We start from the raw sequence: 17,232 nt of genomic DNA on the forward strand, positions 1-17,232 counted from the left end.
TTTTCCTTTTTATTTGGGAAAGCGCCATTGAATAAGGGAGATTGGTATTTAGGCTGCAAGTTGTTGCCGTGTTTCAGTTGGTTGTGTGACCCTTGGGGTGGGGGGCGGCCTCGTGTGTTCTGAGGCACTTCTGCAGGAGACTTAATGCACAATGGTGAAGAGCGTGAGCTTCAAGTCAGACTGTCCTCATTTCTATCACAAGGTCCATCCGTAAAATGTTCTTATTGCAGTCATAACACACATGCAGCACTAAACATGCCCAGCACACAGTAACACCCGGCAAATGCTCCTACCACTATCATGCTTCATCCTCAGTGCCCCTGGAACTACAGACGTTGAAGGATAATTGCTTAGAGGGTCAGACACTCCTTTGCACTGGACTTTCCACTAGGGTGATGGTTCTCCACATGTTAGGAAGCCACTGATCTCTTTAAGAATCTATGTATGTGTGTGTGCACACACTTTTGCCTTCAACCTCAGGGAATTCATGGCACCCCACCCCAGAACTCTTCCATGGGGTTCTCTGTAGACCCCAAGTTGGGTTTACCCCATTATGGAGCTGAGATACGCAAGCCCAGTTTGTCTAGAAGACACTACTTCCACAAAAAAAACGTCTTTGCGAAGACCAAGCCCAAGCTCCAGTTGGACATGAGAACACCTCTGCTCAGTCTGGGGCTCACAATGGAAGGCAAAGGACTTTGTACCTTGATGTCACCAGGGATGTAAGGAGAAAAGTATCTGTCTGTGACTCACAGCCTTTTATTTCATTCTACTCGTATTTGGGGTCAAGGAATTATGAATATCTTCTCGCTTATGGTGACATTTAAAATACTTTATTTGTCGACAATTTTCAGATAAATGTACTGCAACAAGATCAACGAACATCCTCTTAAACCCTGCCCTTTAGTTTGGGGAAGGGGTAGAGTATGAACATATGAGTGATTAGCTCTGACAGGAAGAAGGGGGGCTTACTTTTTCAACACATTGAGGCCATATCGAGGACCTTGGGGAGCTCTGATGACGTGAAGTGCTGGTGTGATCACAGTCCTATCTCACTTGGAGAGTGTGATTCTATAATCCTCTAATCCTCTGCCTCAGGTCACACAGCCCCCAGCAGGGAACTTAACTGAGGGCGACCAACCCATAGGACTTATGAGATGCATACATAGTGCAACTTTATAAACCAGTTGCAAGTCTACCTATTGATCATCTTTCTTTTTTTATGATTTTATTCATTCATTTAACAGATTGAGAGCACAAGCTGAGGGAGCAGGAGGAAGAGGGAAAGGGAAAGGGAAAAGGAAAAGCGGGCTTCCCAAGGAGCAGGGAGCATGACCTGGGGCTCAGTTCCAGGACCCTGGGATCATTACCCAAGCCGAAGGCAGATGCTTAACCATATGAGCTACCAAGATGCCCCTAAACACCATCATTTTTTTTTAATTTTTGTTTATTTATTCATGATAGAGAGAGAGAGAGAGGCAGAGACACAGGCAGAGGGAGAAGCAGGCTCCATGCCCCGGGAGCCCGACATGGGATTCGATCCCGGGTCTCCAGGACCGCGCCCTGGGCCAAAGGCAGGCGCCAAACCGCTGCGCCACCCAGGGATCCCCTAAACACCATCATTTATTATCACCTACCTGCCTGCCTGTGTCTGGGTCGGTTGAGTTTGGCTGATCTGGGTTGGCTCACCTGGGCGGTTGAGTCGTGCAGCAGCAGCTGGGGTGACTCTGTGTCCCACTGCAGGTCTGGGGTTTGGTGAAAGTGGCTCTGCTCTACGGGTCCCTCTGTCCCTTAGCTTCCTTGAACCAAGAGGCTGGCCACACGTCTTCTTACTAGTGTCATCATTTTTACGATTGTTTTGCATGGGTTGTTCTTTTGTTTGCTTGTTTGTTTTTTTTACTCTTCACAAAAGCACAAAGGAGCAAGCTCAATATTGCAAGGGCTTTTCAAAGCCCTTGGTTGCTTTAGGTCCACCAACGTCCCACGGCCAAAGTCACAAGGCCCCTTACACTGTCAGACCTACCACCAAAGGGTGGGGTGACCGTGGAGGTGGGGGAAGGGGGTTAATATTGCTCAACTTTCTTTCTTTCTTTTTTTCTTTCTTTCTTTCTTTCTTTCTTTCTTTCTTTCTTTCTTTCTTTCTTTCTTTCTTTCTCTTTCTTTCTTTCCTTCCTTCCTTCCTTCCTTCCTTCATTCATTCCTTCCTTCTTTCCTTCCTTCTTGATTTTGTTTATTTATTTAGCACAGAGAAAGAGAGCACAAGCAGACAGAGCAGCAGGCAGAGGGAGAGGGAGAAGAAGGCTTCCTGTTGAGCAGAGAGCCGGATGCAGGGTTGGATCCCAGGATCCTGGGATCAAGACCTGAGCCAAAGTCAGACATTTAACCAACTGAGCCACCTAGATGCCCCTCAACAGTAGATTTCTGATCTAATCCATCACAGTGAGAGAGAGAAGGAAGCTTAATAGAAACAAGATGTGTTGCAGTAGTTCTCAACTTTGCCTGCATGTTGGAATCACCCAGAGTTTTACAATTACGAATGTGTTGGTTCCACCTCAGAGACTCTGTTCTGGGGCACAGTCTTGGCATCAGGGCAGCAAGATGCTGTTGAGTTTGAAAAGCACACTCATAAAGACTCTTCCAAGCCCTTCCTGAAGAATGGTGGTTCTCATCCCTGAGTGCCCATGGGAATCATGTCCAGAGCTTTCTGAAACTACCAGAGTCAGAGACCCTCCAGCATATTATTTCTTGAAAGTGCCCCAATGGTGCCAATGTGCAACCAGGGGCAGGAACAGTGGCTCTTCCTGAGCAGTGGCTCCGTGGTCCCATTCCTTCTGTTCATGTGCTCTTTTGTCGTGACACGAACATCCATTGGTACTATGTGCCAGGCACTGTGCTGGGGACTGGTGACACCGCAGTCAGCCAAAATAGACTCTTCTCTCACAGAGCTTAGTGCAGGAGAGGAACAACTATGTAATCACATTGAAGAATGACCAAAGGGGTTCAGAGGAAAAGAATCTGGGGCTGTGACAGCAACAATAGAGAAATTACCCTGGGGAAGTCACAGAAGGCTGCCCTGAGGAGTAGTCCTGGGCACGGTCCTGGCCCTAAATAAGCAAGCATAGGTACGTAGGAAATGTGAGTTGTGTCAGCTTTGCATCCTACTCCTGTCCCAGTGTTGTCTCAATGAACAAAGACTTGCAGAAAGATCCAGAGGGAGGTTAAGGCAACTCTGCAGAACCTAATAGGATGAGAGAGAAACCTGACCCGCAGACCCATCAGGTACCACACAGTAAGAGGAAGGTGGGGGAATGCCTCCTCCACTCCCCTCTCCCTGGGCAGCTGTCCTAGGTGGACTCTTTGAAGGGATCAAGTCCTGATCTAGAAGTGCTGGAGGAAATGGGGGACTGGGGTGAGTGAGGTCACAGGGAAGTAGATTCCAATGGAGGGCTGATGTTTGGGGCTGGAAGATTTCCCAATCTGGTGGCCATTTCAACGTTTTGGGGACTGAGGTAAGGATATGTGGAGCCGGCTTGCACCAGCACCAATTGCGAGCATCTTTTCCCAACTCTGTACTGAGTGACATTCTATTGGAGGCTCAAAAAAAAAAAAAAAATTCCATGGTAGGAGTATTTGTACCACAGAGATCAATAAATGCTAAAAATTTGGGCTCTCTCTACTCCCACCCCTGGAAAGGCAATATTAAACCTTTACTGCACATCACCAGCTGAAAGGAAATTTTAGCTTGGGAGTCTTTGATTACTGAGTTCTAGGTCAATCAAGTTAGGGTTCAGAGGGCAAGAGAAGGGAGCAAACATAGAGCCTAAGATGCAGAGAGAAAAGCAAACCTAAGGATAGCTTGGGCATTTGGCGGGAAATTTCCCTTGGCTCTACTGTTTGGAACCTAGAATATGGACAGAATGACATACGGACGCCACGTGCAACGGGCTCTAGAGAGATAACTTTTCTAGGTTTCAGAGCATCATCTGTAAAATGAGGGTAAGTGGAATCCCTGGGTGGCTCAGCGGTTAGGCGCCTGCCTTCAGCCCAGGGCGTGATCCTGGACCCAGGATCGAGTCCCGCATCGGGCTCCTTGCATGGAGCCTGCTTCTCCCTCTGCTTGTGTCTCTACCTCCTCTCTCTCTCTCTCTCTCTCTCTCTCTCTCTGTCTCTGTGTGTGTGTGTGTCTCATGAATAAATAAATAAAATCTTTAAAAAAACATGAGGGTGAGCTCTGTCTTATTTCAGAACCAGGCATTTTCTGAGTTCCCCTCCAGCACTAAAATTTATGATTCTGATGATATACATCCATACATGGAAAATTAACTAACACTACACGAGCAAACCCATAGGCCACACCGCTCATCTGTCCACAAGCCTCTCTAACAAAAATAATCTGGCTTTATTCATTCATCAAATCAAAGTTTGGAGATGGTGATATGCGATGTCTCTTTGTAAGCATTGTGCATCATACCAAGAAAATGTGTCAAAGGGGCACCTGCATGGTGCAGTCGAGTAAGTGTCCAATTCTTAGTTTCAGCTCAGGTCGTGATCTCAGGGTCGTGAGATGGAGCCCTCTCCCTCTTCCTCTGCTCCTCCCTCCTTCTCTCTCAAATAAATAAATAAATCTTTTTTTAAAAACGGTGCCAAAGCCTGCTTCCTCTCCACTATCTCCACCTCTACCTCCCCTCTTCTGGCCTCTAACACTTGCAATGCACACCACAGGGTATGATGGGGAACAAAACTGGGTGAGGAATCCAGAAGGCAGGTGTGGCAGGAGCCTTCCACCAATATTCCCTATTCTGAAGATTTCTCCATTCATGGAAGGCTTTTTCTGCCTTTGAAGCTGCACTTGGCCAGCATGTGCCAGAGCATGATGCTCCAGAAGCGGGTTCAACCAGTGAAGACTCTGGGGTTGGAATAACTCTGGGGACATCTTCTTCCCTGCCCCCAGAGGGTTGGACTGCCCCCCCCCCCCCCCCCCCGCCACCCTGCGGTAAGTCACCGAATAATGCATTTTTAACTGGCTTTCTTCTCTTTCCCCATACTCTGGTCCCCACTCTCCTGCAGCATTTCTCGGGATCATCTCCCAAATTAACTATTGGCCTCAAATCTCTCTGTCTCTGAGTCTGCTTCTAGAGGAATCCAAATGAAAAACATTGGGATTCTAAAATTGTGCTGTGAAGCTTTAAGCAAATTGCTGAGCCTGTCTGAGGCTTGCTTTTCTCCTCCATAAAGTGGGTACACATAAGGCTGACCGGCCCCTGCCCCTCTCATGTGAATGACGCAGGGGTGGTACTCGCAGATCAGAGAAGCTTGGGGGCTGAAGAGAAGTCAGAGCAGACACTGCAGGAGTCTCATGTTGCCTTGGAAGACATTAGGTGTTGCTCAGAAGGAGGGATTTCATTTCCTACAGAGTTTCTGCAAGAGCGAAGATATATTTGATGGAAAGTGGTTCTGGGGTTGCATCTCGCCCCAAAGAGAGAGGAAGACAGGCAGAAAGGAGAAAGAACTCACACCAGTGAGAATGGGGAAAATTAACAAGACAGGAAACCACAAATGTTGGAGAGGATGCGGAGAAAAGGGAACCCTCTTACACTCTTGGTGGGAATGTGAACTGGTGCAGCCACTCTGGAAAACTGTGTGGAGGTTCCTCGAAGAGTTAAAAATAGACCTGCCCTACGACCCAGCAATTGCACTGCTGGGGATTTACCCCAAAGATACAGATGCAGTGAAACGCCGGGACACCTGCACCCCGATGTTTCTAGCAGCAATGGCCACGATAGCCAAACTGTGGAAGGAGCCTCGGTGTCCATAGAAAGATGAATGGATAAAGGAGATGTGGTTTATGTATACAATGGAATATTCCTCAGCCATTAGAAACGACAAATACCCACCATTTGCCTCAACATGGATGGAACTGGAGGGTATTATGCTGAGTGAAGTAAGTCAATCGGAGAAGGACAAACATTATATGTTCTCATTCATTTGGGGAATATAAATAATAGTGAAAGGGAATAGAGGGGAAGGGAGAAGAAATGGGTAGGAAATATCAGAAAGGGAGACAGAACATGAAGACTCCTAACTCTGGGAAACGAACTAGGGGTGGTGGAAGGGGAGGAGGGCAGGAAGTAGGGGTGACTGTGTGGCAGGCACTGAGGGGGCACTTGACGGGATGAGCACTGGGTGTTATTCTGTATGTTGGCAAATTGAACACCAATAAAAAATAAATTTATTATTAAAAAAAAAAGAAAGGAGAAAGAAAATGAAATTTGTACCCTCTGCTTTCTTATAACCCGACAGAGTCACCTATGCCCTGGAATTTAAACAGGGTCTTCAGTTGTCCAAGTCACAGAGTTACAAACACATAAAGATAAAATCAACTGGATGTATAAAGGTTGAAAAACTCTCCCTTCTTTAGAAGAATCCTCTTTTGAAACATATGCTGTTATAACAGCAAAACTAGAGAAAGAACAGAAATGCTCAATCAAATACTGTTTGGATGGGAAACGACAGTAGGAGGGGAATGTGTGGTGGTCCCGGGTGGGTTCTGGGTTTACCCCTATTGTCTCTGGGCTCTGCAGCCCAGCACATATGGTCCATCAAATGATCCAAACACAACGGGGCAGCCGTAGCCCCAATTCCGAGTCTGTGTCTTACTTTTAAGGTGCCATCACCCCTTTCAACACTACTTTTGTGCTGCACAAGATGAAAAGAGGAGGGAAGAATTGCAAATAACCAGTTTCAAACACAGTTCTAACCCACCCTCCAGAATCTGGCTTTATGATTAGGGGCACTGTGCACATACAAAGAGGCCCCTCTCAAGACTCCCAGGACATAAGCTGCGGCCCCAGGAAAACACACGTGTTGTGAGCGCAGCCCTTCACACCTCAGCTGAACAACGAATGCACAACCAGTGAGAGACTTGTTTCAGGTTCTGGAAAAAAAAAAAAAAACTGGGGAGATGCATACTCCGGGGCCATGGATTGTGCTCCTGTACGTCTCAAAAGTTTCTGGTGAGTCGTTTAAGATAAGGGATCGGAGCAACCGAGAAGCACAGAATTCTTCCAATGATGCCACCCTGTTAACACTTCGAATGTTCCTGAAAGTTTATTTTCTTCTTCTTTTTTTAAATTCTTAAAAGTTCGCAGTAAGCCAGGCAAGTTTCAATCCTCTATAAGCGCAGATGATGCATCCGCACGAAACCCCAGAAGATTTGCAATGGAAGTGGCACCTGGTCCTTAACTACAGAATCCAGTGTGACGCTCACAGCATTATTACTACAGTGTCTGATTTGGGATTCAAATGCCACTCACGACAATGGCCCTTTATTAAGTTTCTGACAGTCACTACCTTGCTCGCTGGCCGGCCATATCTCATGCACCGCTTGCTTATCTTGGGGGATGGACTAATTCTTTACCCTTATCCATCTAGGAGTTGAGCTGCCCAGGGGCCACCCAGGGAGATGAAAGGTACAAAACTGAGCCCACCCTGCACCCCACCCCCAGCTCCTGCTCCCAGCCTTCCAGTGACCCTAGCTGGTCTCGGGCAGCTCATCCTTCTGAGCCACAAAACCAAAAGGGCTGTTTCTGTGGCTGAGCCTGGTACCTGTTGACCAGCCTCTCCCACAGCACCCCCCCCCCCCATCCAGTTCAAATCCTCTGTTGCTGTCACTGACACATGCCTCCTGGCTCATCTGGGTGGCCCAGCCTCATTAGGAAGGGATTTGGTGCCTGTTAGTTAATTGAGGCCCGTTCCCGCCACCTGCCACTCGTGGACCTCATCTGCACACTAACAGCTCCTAATTGTCATCATACGGCGGGGTCCCTGCAACAACTTGAGAACAGATCCCGAGCAGCGCGTGCAGGCTCCGTGCTGGTCCAGGAGCACTGTAACAATTTATCAAGGGGCCAGATGTGTGGGGACGAAAGGCACCTTGCGCCAACAACGGTGTGAAAGTTTGCTGTTTATTATACTCCCTGGGATAAAATGTGTAGAGACGGCCTTCTCCGGGAGACTTCACTTAGGGCAAATAAAAGCCCTCATCTAGACAGGCACAAACTCAATTAAAAACAAATGGCCCAGGCACCCGCTGACACCGCATTTACAAACAGGGATGCCCGTCCACGCACAATTTGAGCCCGTGCATTTGTGTGCTTTCTCCTATTGAGAAACCAAGAAATGTCTAGGGTGTCAGAGCACTGTCCCATGTCCCATTTTTCAAAGAGTTTGAGTGGAAAATGGGTCAGAAGGGAGTGCCCAAAGCTGATCCAGCCCCCTTGGCAATAGAGAAGTAGGGAAGGAGACACGACAGGACCAGAAGGAGAGATGGGGAAAAGCATCCTCGAGCTGAAGAGCTGGACAGGATTTTGGACTAGATACGGAATACAGATGGAGACCTTGTCTGAGACAGAGGATGCGGGGACTGCATATAAATAGAAAAAATCAGAAGAAAGGAAAGGCGGAAGGTGCCGTCACTACAGGAAATTCCAGGATTTGGGGGCCCAGGAATTCACATCTGTAAGGAATCAATCTGGGCCGAACAGAAATCAGACTACGGCAAGACACAGAAGTAGAGTTTCGTTTGTTTGTTTGCTTGTTTGTTCTTCAGCTGTAAACCCCACCCGAGCACACGTCCCCGGGGGCCTGAGACGAGGTCCCTCGGGATGCCCCAGCAGCGGGGTGTTTGTTAGGTCTCCCCATCCAGACCTGGGAAGTCGTTTTTGCCTAGAGATTTCTAACACATGTCTGTCTTATTATTCTCTCCCTGTTGGATGAGGAAATAAGAAAAACCCAGAAGGAACCCCACAAGGGACATGACACTAAAGGGGGGAAGGGAAGGAAAACAGGAGAAATGAAATACAAAAGCCTCGAGTGTGGAATGGAAGGGTCAGTGAGATACGTGGCCTTCAACCAACACAGACTCTGCCAACTGATAAAAAATATTCCTCTAAGAACCAGACTGCGGCAAAGTCTCCTCACCCAGCACCCCCATTTCCAGGCTTTCAGAAACAAATGGGAAGCAACCTAACCTGGTCGCATGGGGTTGTTGTTGTCGTTGTCATCGTCTTAATAAACAAAGTTAGATCATTAATTCTCTCCTTCTGAGGAACCTGGGTGGGGCAGCGGTTATGCACCCAACTCTTGGTTTCGGCTCAGGCCATGATCCTAGGGTCAAGGGATCGATCCCCGCATCAGGCTCCGCACCAGGCTTAGAGTTTGCTTGGGCCCCTCTCTCTGCTCCTCTCCCTACTCTTCCTCGAATAGACAAATAAACAAATAACTAATCTTTTAAAATAATAATAATAATTCTCTCCTTTCTAAGGAGAGAGAGAGAGAGAAACTGAGCAAACCCGGAAGGGAGGGGTATTAGGATTATCTTCCAGAGAGGTCTTAGAATTGTTAGCGGCAGAGGCACCACCTTCAGAGAAGGGTCCATTTCGACTTCAGCCCCAGACAAACATCGGGGGTGAAGGCAGTCATTATTTATTAACACCCCGAATTGCTGGGAGAGCAAAGTTGCAGTTTTGCCAAAACACAGACTCTTAACTCAAACATACTGATTCTTTTGGTTGCCTTCGTGAACACATCAAGCGATTTTCCAGAAACATGATACTGCTGGTTTCCGGCCTAAGTTTTGTTAAAGAACATTTGCAGTCTTCCCGGATTGCGGGCTTACACCTCACAGCCAAAGCTTTAAAACGTCCTTCGGCACGATCTGCTCATCACGCACTCGTGCCTCGTCCACACTTAATTCTGCCCACGGTGCCAAAGCCAGAGAGCCCCCCCTTCCCTGTCTTTCCCCGCTTGCTGCTGGCTTTGCCGCTCCCCCTCCAGCGTCCCTCTCTGGATGTCACTCACTGCCTGTCCCCGTCCGCTTCCTCCAGCCTGTGAACCCGAGGGGCCTAGTCTATGCTGCTTCAGAGCTGGCAGGTTTCAGAGGAAAAAAAAACACCCAAGAAAGAAAGAATGGCAGTTTGACACTGCACTGTCACAGTTAAAACGGGCCCTGCGCGTGACCCAGGCTTGGACACCGATGCCTGGTGCCCAATCACAGCTGAGGCTGCATCTGCCACGGTTCACGGACCCGCCGCTCCATGCTGGGGGACCAGATGCCTCTGTTTATGCTTCCCCTCCTCCCGGCCTTCTGCCGGACGGCAGCAAGACAGAGCCGCCAGCCATCACTGGACTTCATCTGTCTCCGCGATCTTGTCTTTCCATAGAGTCTTTCTTCCACCCCTTTCTGTTTCCACACACCCTCCCCCCAAATGCCCAGAAGGGGTAGTTCTCTCTTTCAAGTTTGACCCGGTCGAACAAAGCCGAATAAAGGGCTAAGCAGGAGGATGTAGGTTCCTAGCAGGGGCAGGACAACGTGAAGTGGCCGGAGGTCCAGCCGGGACGCTGCCAGCACCCCTGCTCTGCTGCACCACGACTTCCTGCTGCACACTTCGCTGTGCTTGTTCCAGGATAATACACCGCAGAGCCAACTCTGGATGCCGGCGCTCGGCCTTTTCTGCAAAACTGACCTCTCGATGCTATAGGTCAGAGGCTGCAAGAAACAGCCACGGATTTGAAGTCAGCAGCCAGCTGCTGTTTCTTAAAGGCCCTTGAGATGGGGTTGGTTTTGCACCGGGAATAAGTCATCCTGGGCACATTTGTCACCCCTGTTCTCTCACCCACCCTAAGGCATGTGACTCCCACAGAGGAATGTCTGGGCATCCTTTCTTGGCTTGGTGAACGGAGCACACAGGGTCATCTGTCCCCGGGGCACAGAGCAAGCCAAGTGTCCAGTGGCTGCCTCAAGTACTGCTCGCCCTGCAGCCCCACGGAGTCAGGTTGGAGCCCTGGAGTCCCCCAAGCTCATAGGAGCATGAGCACAGGAGACCCAGCCCACCTCTCTCTGGCTCCTCAAAATGCCACACACCCAGCAGAGAGGGAGACCAGGGAGGTTTTCACTGACAAGCACTCAGGTTTCCAAATGTACTTGTCCCTCACATGTCAATGGTTGTCTTTTTAAAGGACACACATCTTCACCCTGGGTCCTGAAGCCCTTTCCCTTGGTCACTGTTATTACTCTTGGAAGTGTTTGGGATTTGTCTCCTCTTCTCATTCCTCCCTCACCTATATCCCTTCTATCCCCCCAGCTACCCCCCATCTGGACATTTCTCTTTCCAACATAGAATTTCAGAAAAAGTTTTTGCCTAGAAATTAATCGCCCACAGTGGTAGGTTTTATGGCCACTTGAGCTCAGTGACATCACGGGCTATACTAACTTTTCCTGGGGTGGTGTGCAACTCTAACAAATATGGATTTGTTCAACTAAGTTGTATCGAGACGCAACCAGGCTCCAGTACTAGACTAGGTGTTAGGCATACACGGGTAGGTGAATCAGGGCCTCTGACCTCAAAAAGCTCACAGGGGCACCAGAAAAATGTCACCAATTCATGGCAATGAAATGTGATAGGAGGCACCTGTTGAAAGTGGCATTATGAGATACGGAGAAGGGAGCCAGTAAATTCTGCTGGGGTCACTGGAGGAAGGCTTTGCTGAGATGATAATATGTGAACTGAATCTTGATGAATTCAAAGGAAAATGGGAGGTGGAGGGATGGAAGGGGACATTTGGAAAGACAGAGTATGGGTCATTCTTTCCACTCCCAAGCACGTACCACAAGCAAACATGGTGATGGGTGCTGGAGACCCAAAAATGACTCTGTCCCTGCCCCCAATAAGCTTTCTGGCATTTGTAGAAAATGGACATAGTTGTATTTCTGTTGAGAAATATGCTGTGAATGCCAGGTGGTGATTTAATGAATGGGGTTTTGAAAAACAATTCATGTGTAACTAAGCAGTTGCCTAAATATGAATGTCAAGTATAGTATTATGCTTTGCCATGTGTAATCCTTCAAGATACCTAAGAACTGCTATGTATGCCACAGAAAACAAAAAAGATCCAAAGACCAAATGTATAACCCAAATATTCAAATAATATTTATTATCCATGGAGTACATACAAAACCCCTAAGTGCTCATGAATTAAAGAGGTGTATGGATTAATATATTTGAGTGCATACAAACCAATTTATAAGCATTTTATGTGATGTCGTTTTCCTAACTAGACTCTAGTATGGTACTCAGTAATAATAGTAATTTTAAATACTCAGTGTAGGTATTATTTTTTAACCTCCAAGTCTTCCTTCAGACCTGGGAACTTTTTAAATGACCAATAGCATCTTCAATGGACTACTGGAAAATGCATTGATGATTATCTGGAACCAGCCTCAACCGGGAAACAAATCTCCTTCTCCAGGCAAGATGGGAAGACAAGGAAGCATCTCTGCTTCCTAGGAAAGATTGAACTAAAATGCAAAACCGAACCAAAAACAAGGGCAAGATCATTTGTATTACATATAAACAGAAATAATTGATGATCATCAAGATCTACTTCGAATTAACAAAAACAGGGGGTCCCTGGGTGGCTTAGGGGTTTAGTGCCTGCCTTCAGCCCAGGGCATGATCCTGGAGACCCGGGATCGAGTCCCACATCAGGCTCCCTGCATGGAGCCTGCTTCTCCCTCTGCCTGTGTCTCTGTGTCTCTCATAAATAAATAAAGTCTTAAAAAATAATGAACAAAACCAGATGCATGTATCTGGTGCATATAAATGAATCTAAGAATTTTACTTTTTTTTTGTTTTTTTATTTTACATTTTTTGATTCAAGAAACCAATCCACTGGTATGGCGGGGGCTCCTACTACATGGAAGCATTGAATCCAAGCTCCTCAAGACATTAACTCTGTACCCAGTAAATGTTTGTTGAATGAATGATTGCAATGCAATTCTGCTGCTCTGATTATTACAAAGATAAATAAGTCACATCTACTGTTTTGGATGAAGAAGATATGGAATAAATAATGGTTGAATAAACAATCTGCTTAACCTACCAATAAAGACTTTTATCATGGAAAGGTCAATTTTTCTTAGTGTAAGAAAGTAGAGTTGTAGGAAAAGAAGAGAGAAAAGACAAAAACAGAAGAGAATGTTCCTAAAGATTCTACTGACTCCAATTCTCCCTGCATTTCCAAAGTATTCTTCGAAATGTCACTTTGCAAATTTAATTTTAGCTTAAAATGTTTTAGCAAAAAATAGTCAATATATTTTGGCAAAATGTCATTCATATAGTTCAAAAGAGTGCTCTCGAGGTGTGATATCACATGCATGCCCCCCCCCCGAGAGATCCTAACATAGTACTTCTCCTTTCAAAAATAGTTCATAAAAAAAAATAGTTTAGCGTCTGAGTCATAGCTCCCCACATATGCTTAGCTCAGAGTGACTCCAAAATAATGCACAAACACTGACTAATTAATCCCCATGACAACACAAGGAGGCCCTGAAAAGCTCTGGGCAGCACACACCCCATGGGCATCACCACAGCTTTATTTTTAAGAATCTCGTTCTTTCTAAGACTCTCTCTGATCATCACCTTCCCTCCCCCACTCCCTCCAAAAACAAAACAAAACAAAACAAAACAAAATGAACAACCCAGGAAATGTGTCATGTGCCTAATTTCTGCCCTTTCTCCCCCCCTCCTCCCCCATCAGAAGCAGAGATGTTCATCTTGGGTGTTGATTACTGGACTCTCCGCCTGCGATTCAGCACCAAGGACACCTCCTGTGCTTTGGGAAACTGCTAGGACAGACCACTTGTGGTAAAATGAGAGCTTTGGTCTAAAGACCACCAAGAAAACAGCCCACCAAGAAAAGCTGTTGGCCCCAACATAATTCCAGCCTACTCTCACGTAGTGACATTCAGGCAAGAAAAAATATATAAATATATGTGTCAAATATAATCTATACTAAGCAAACATCTAGTAAAAATGCTTTTATTTATAGTATACCATAAAAGGCACAGATGTCAAGGTATATTGAATTTCAGAGGGTGGTGGGTACTCTTCATTTCACAAATGAATGAGACGGAGCCTCATCAAGATAGTAGGACCTTCCTTGAGTCCCTGGATGAGAAATTGTTTCCTACCTACCCATCCTTCTAAATTTTGCTCAAATATTAGAAAATCAGCTTTATGCTAAAAATTATTCCATTTCTCTCCTAAGAAGTTTTCCCCTGTTGATAAATTTTTAATAAGTGTGCATTCGAAAGGATATCCCTTTGGGGATTTATTATAAATTAGGAACTTACCAAACTTTTTATCCCCTTCTCTCAACCCCCGCCCCTGCCTCAAGATCCAGAGCTTTCACTTTTGAGACCCTCGCGGTAGTGCTAAGCCCTCCTCACACACCATCACATTAATTCTCACAGCCACCCTATAGTGTGGAAAATATTATTCTTATTTTTACAGGTGAAGAAACAAAGACAAAAACAGCTAAGTAACTTGCCCAAGAGCACACAGTTAATAAATGGTAAAATAAGAATCTCATCTGTTCTACCTATTACAAACCCCCTCCTGCTCTCCCTTGACTCCCTCAGAGTCATTAACTACACATTAGGATCAGTGTCTAAAAAGGCCGGGGATGTATGACGGAGAAAGAAAAATACTATTTTTTTAAAGTATCTGCTATTTATGCCCATTTTACTTCAGAAGAGAACCAGTCTTCAGTTTTAAGAAATACTCTAAAGAACCTCCTGGTTTTGAAAGGTAAGGCCAAGGGCAGAGCTGGCCAATGGTTCTGCATAATAATAAAAAAGTGTGTGCTTTCAGGTTTCTCTGAATTGGTACAAATGATGGAAGTTTATTGAGAGGAATAATATGAGAATAGTGAAGGTAGATAGGGAGCTCACTGGGAGAACAATCCCAGGAATCCAGGAGTGATGGCCAGTACAGGAATGAGCTTTCAGATGATGCCAGCCCACAGCATTCAAGCCACCCACCCTAACATTGAGTGGGTATAAGTGAAGAACTCCAACAATAGTGATGATGGAAATCCAGTTTTAAGTTTTCCATTTGTCTGTGCTGTAATTACACTGTAGCAGTCCCAAACTTCAATAAAAATCCATTATACAGTAAAAGTTCACTAGCGTTATGTTAGAGATGAGAAATTAAGGAAGGGGGCTATGTCCATGCTTCGGGAGAACTATGGAGAGAAGGCAGTAGACAGAGTGAGGGAACCATCAGACATGATGGAGAGAAAAAAAAAAAAAAAGGGCCACGGCAGAGAAAGAGGTGATGGGCATTGACCAGTAGGATCTAAGCTTTTCCCCACTCCATCACATACACACACACCAGGAATCCTCAGAAATTATGAGAAAGGCACTGCATTTCTTTTGAAAGAGATCTTTTTAAACTGCTGGTTCAGGAGATTGAAGTCTCCAGTAAACTTTGAATTAGTTGAATGTGTTGGGTAGCCACCACCTAGCAGAAAGAATGGCTCTGGTGTGGGGCAATTAATACAAGCAGGTAAATTTTGAAAGGATAAAATGAACTTATAAATTAAAATTAAGTTTAGTTCCCAGTAAGTAGTCTGGGGAAAAATGACTTAAAAGAGATACCAGTTTCTTTCTGTCATGTGAGACTCTGGATTCAGACATCCCAGTACTGATGTAGCTTCTCCCAATTTCCTACTCTGCCATTTTAGGGACATCATCTTCATGGTGGGAAGAAAAGGGAAGATGGGATGAGGCTCTAGTTACCTCTTAAGTAACATTCTTAGAAGCTTCCATCTCTTCCATTGATATCCTGACCAATGAGCCAGAAATTAGTCATATGACCACGCTTATCAGCAAGAGAAGGTGGAAATAGTCTTAATTCCAGCAATCAGGTACCCTCTGGGAGTCAGGAATTCTAAGAAAAGAAAGCTTTTGGGCATGGCAACTTACAACCACTGTCAATGTGATCAGGAAAGTGCCTGTTAAGGGGGAACAATTAAAATGGGCAGAGTGACAGCTCAGCCTTCATCCTCCAAATCCCAGCTTCTGATTTACCACAGCCAACCAAAACCAGCACGGAGCCAAGTTTCCCAAACTCTGGGATTGGGGAAAGTAATTTGACAGGTGCTGGAATCGTTAGGCTGATCTATCTGGAATGGCCATTCTCAGCCTTATCTTTATAAAACCCAAGCATCCCCGAAATTCCTTAAGCAGCATAATAAAATGAATAAGACATTTCAAAAGAAAATTACATCCATGTTGATTAAAGTGAAATATACACATGCATCAACACACACATACACATTATATATGTGTGTGTGTGTGTATAGTGTATAATATATAATTATAATGGCCCTTTTTTAAAATTTGGGACACCAAACTGAATAGCCAATAAGTGAGGGTCACAGTCCCATGATGGTAGGAACCACAGCTCTAAGGGAAAGTCAAATCTGTTTTGGTTCCATGCCCAAATGCCATTAAGCCTGCCCAAATTAAATTTTTGCATTCAAATTTTCTGGTGATTATTGTGCTTTTGATTTCTGGTGAATTTTTATGTAGCCACCTGTCTTATTTTTTGCTGTAGCTTTGAAACAAACTTTATGAAGGCAGAAGGCAGCCTTAGAAGAGCCATGTTTGCCAAGGCCATAGCTCTGCAAACATGATAAAATCAGGAAAAACCAAAGCCACTACTAAGCTGGCCAGAGCTGCTTTAGTGTCCTGGCTCATTGCAGGATCAGTATTTCCAGATGTTCATGACTCAGGGTTCCAATGATAGTGATGGTCACAGTGGCAGTGGTGGTGACAGTAGGGATTTCCTTTTTGTTTCAAATATTCTTATGTTTACAAAGCTCTTCTACCACTTTGAGGGTTTGCACCTCATCTATTTTCATCAAAACCGCTAATTTTTTATTCGCCTCCATTTCTGTCCAGGTCACATCAACTCACCTAAAATTAGGTGGAATTCCTCAAGATTATGGTACTCTTGCCAGAAACGGTATTGTTAACATGGCTGTGATTTCTGGGTCTCGCCTGACAGGTTAACAAGAAATTGACAACATCTAAGAAGCATAAAGTTTAAAGTGGCTGGCCAAGATAATACCAGAACCAGTCATAAAAACAGACCATCCTATGCTGGCTCAAAGGTACCCCAGTGTTGAATCAAATGGATAATAATCCAGAGGAACGTGTTGATACTACTATCTCACATTTATGAGAAACACAGAGAAAATTCTCAAAGTATTTAGGGACTGCAAAGTGTAACCAGTCATCATTTTGGAGGCCAGGCATTTACTCATGGCCCCTCTATTCCTTGGGGACATCTTAGCCAACCATGGAGTTTCAGTGACAATTTAGAA

This window comes from Canis lupus, chromosome 31 (genome assembly GCF_011100685.1).
Source record: "Canis lupus familiaris isolate Mischka breed German Shepherd chromosome 31, alternate assembly UU_Cfam_GSD_1.0, whole genome shotgun sequence".
NCBI lineage: Eukaryota > Metazoa > Chordata > Mammalia > Carnivora > Canidae > Canis > Canis lupus.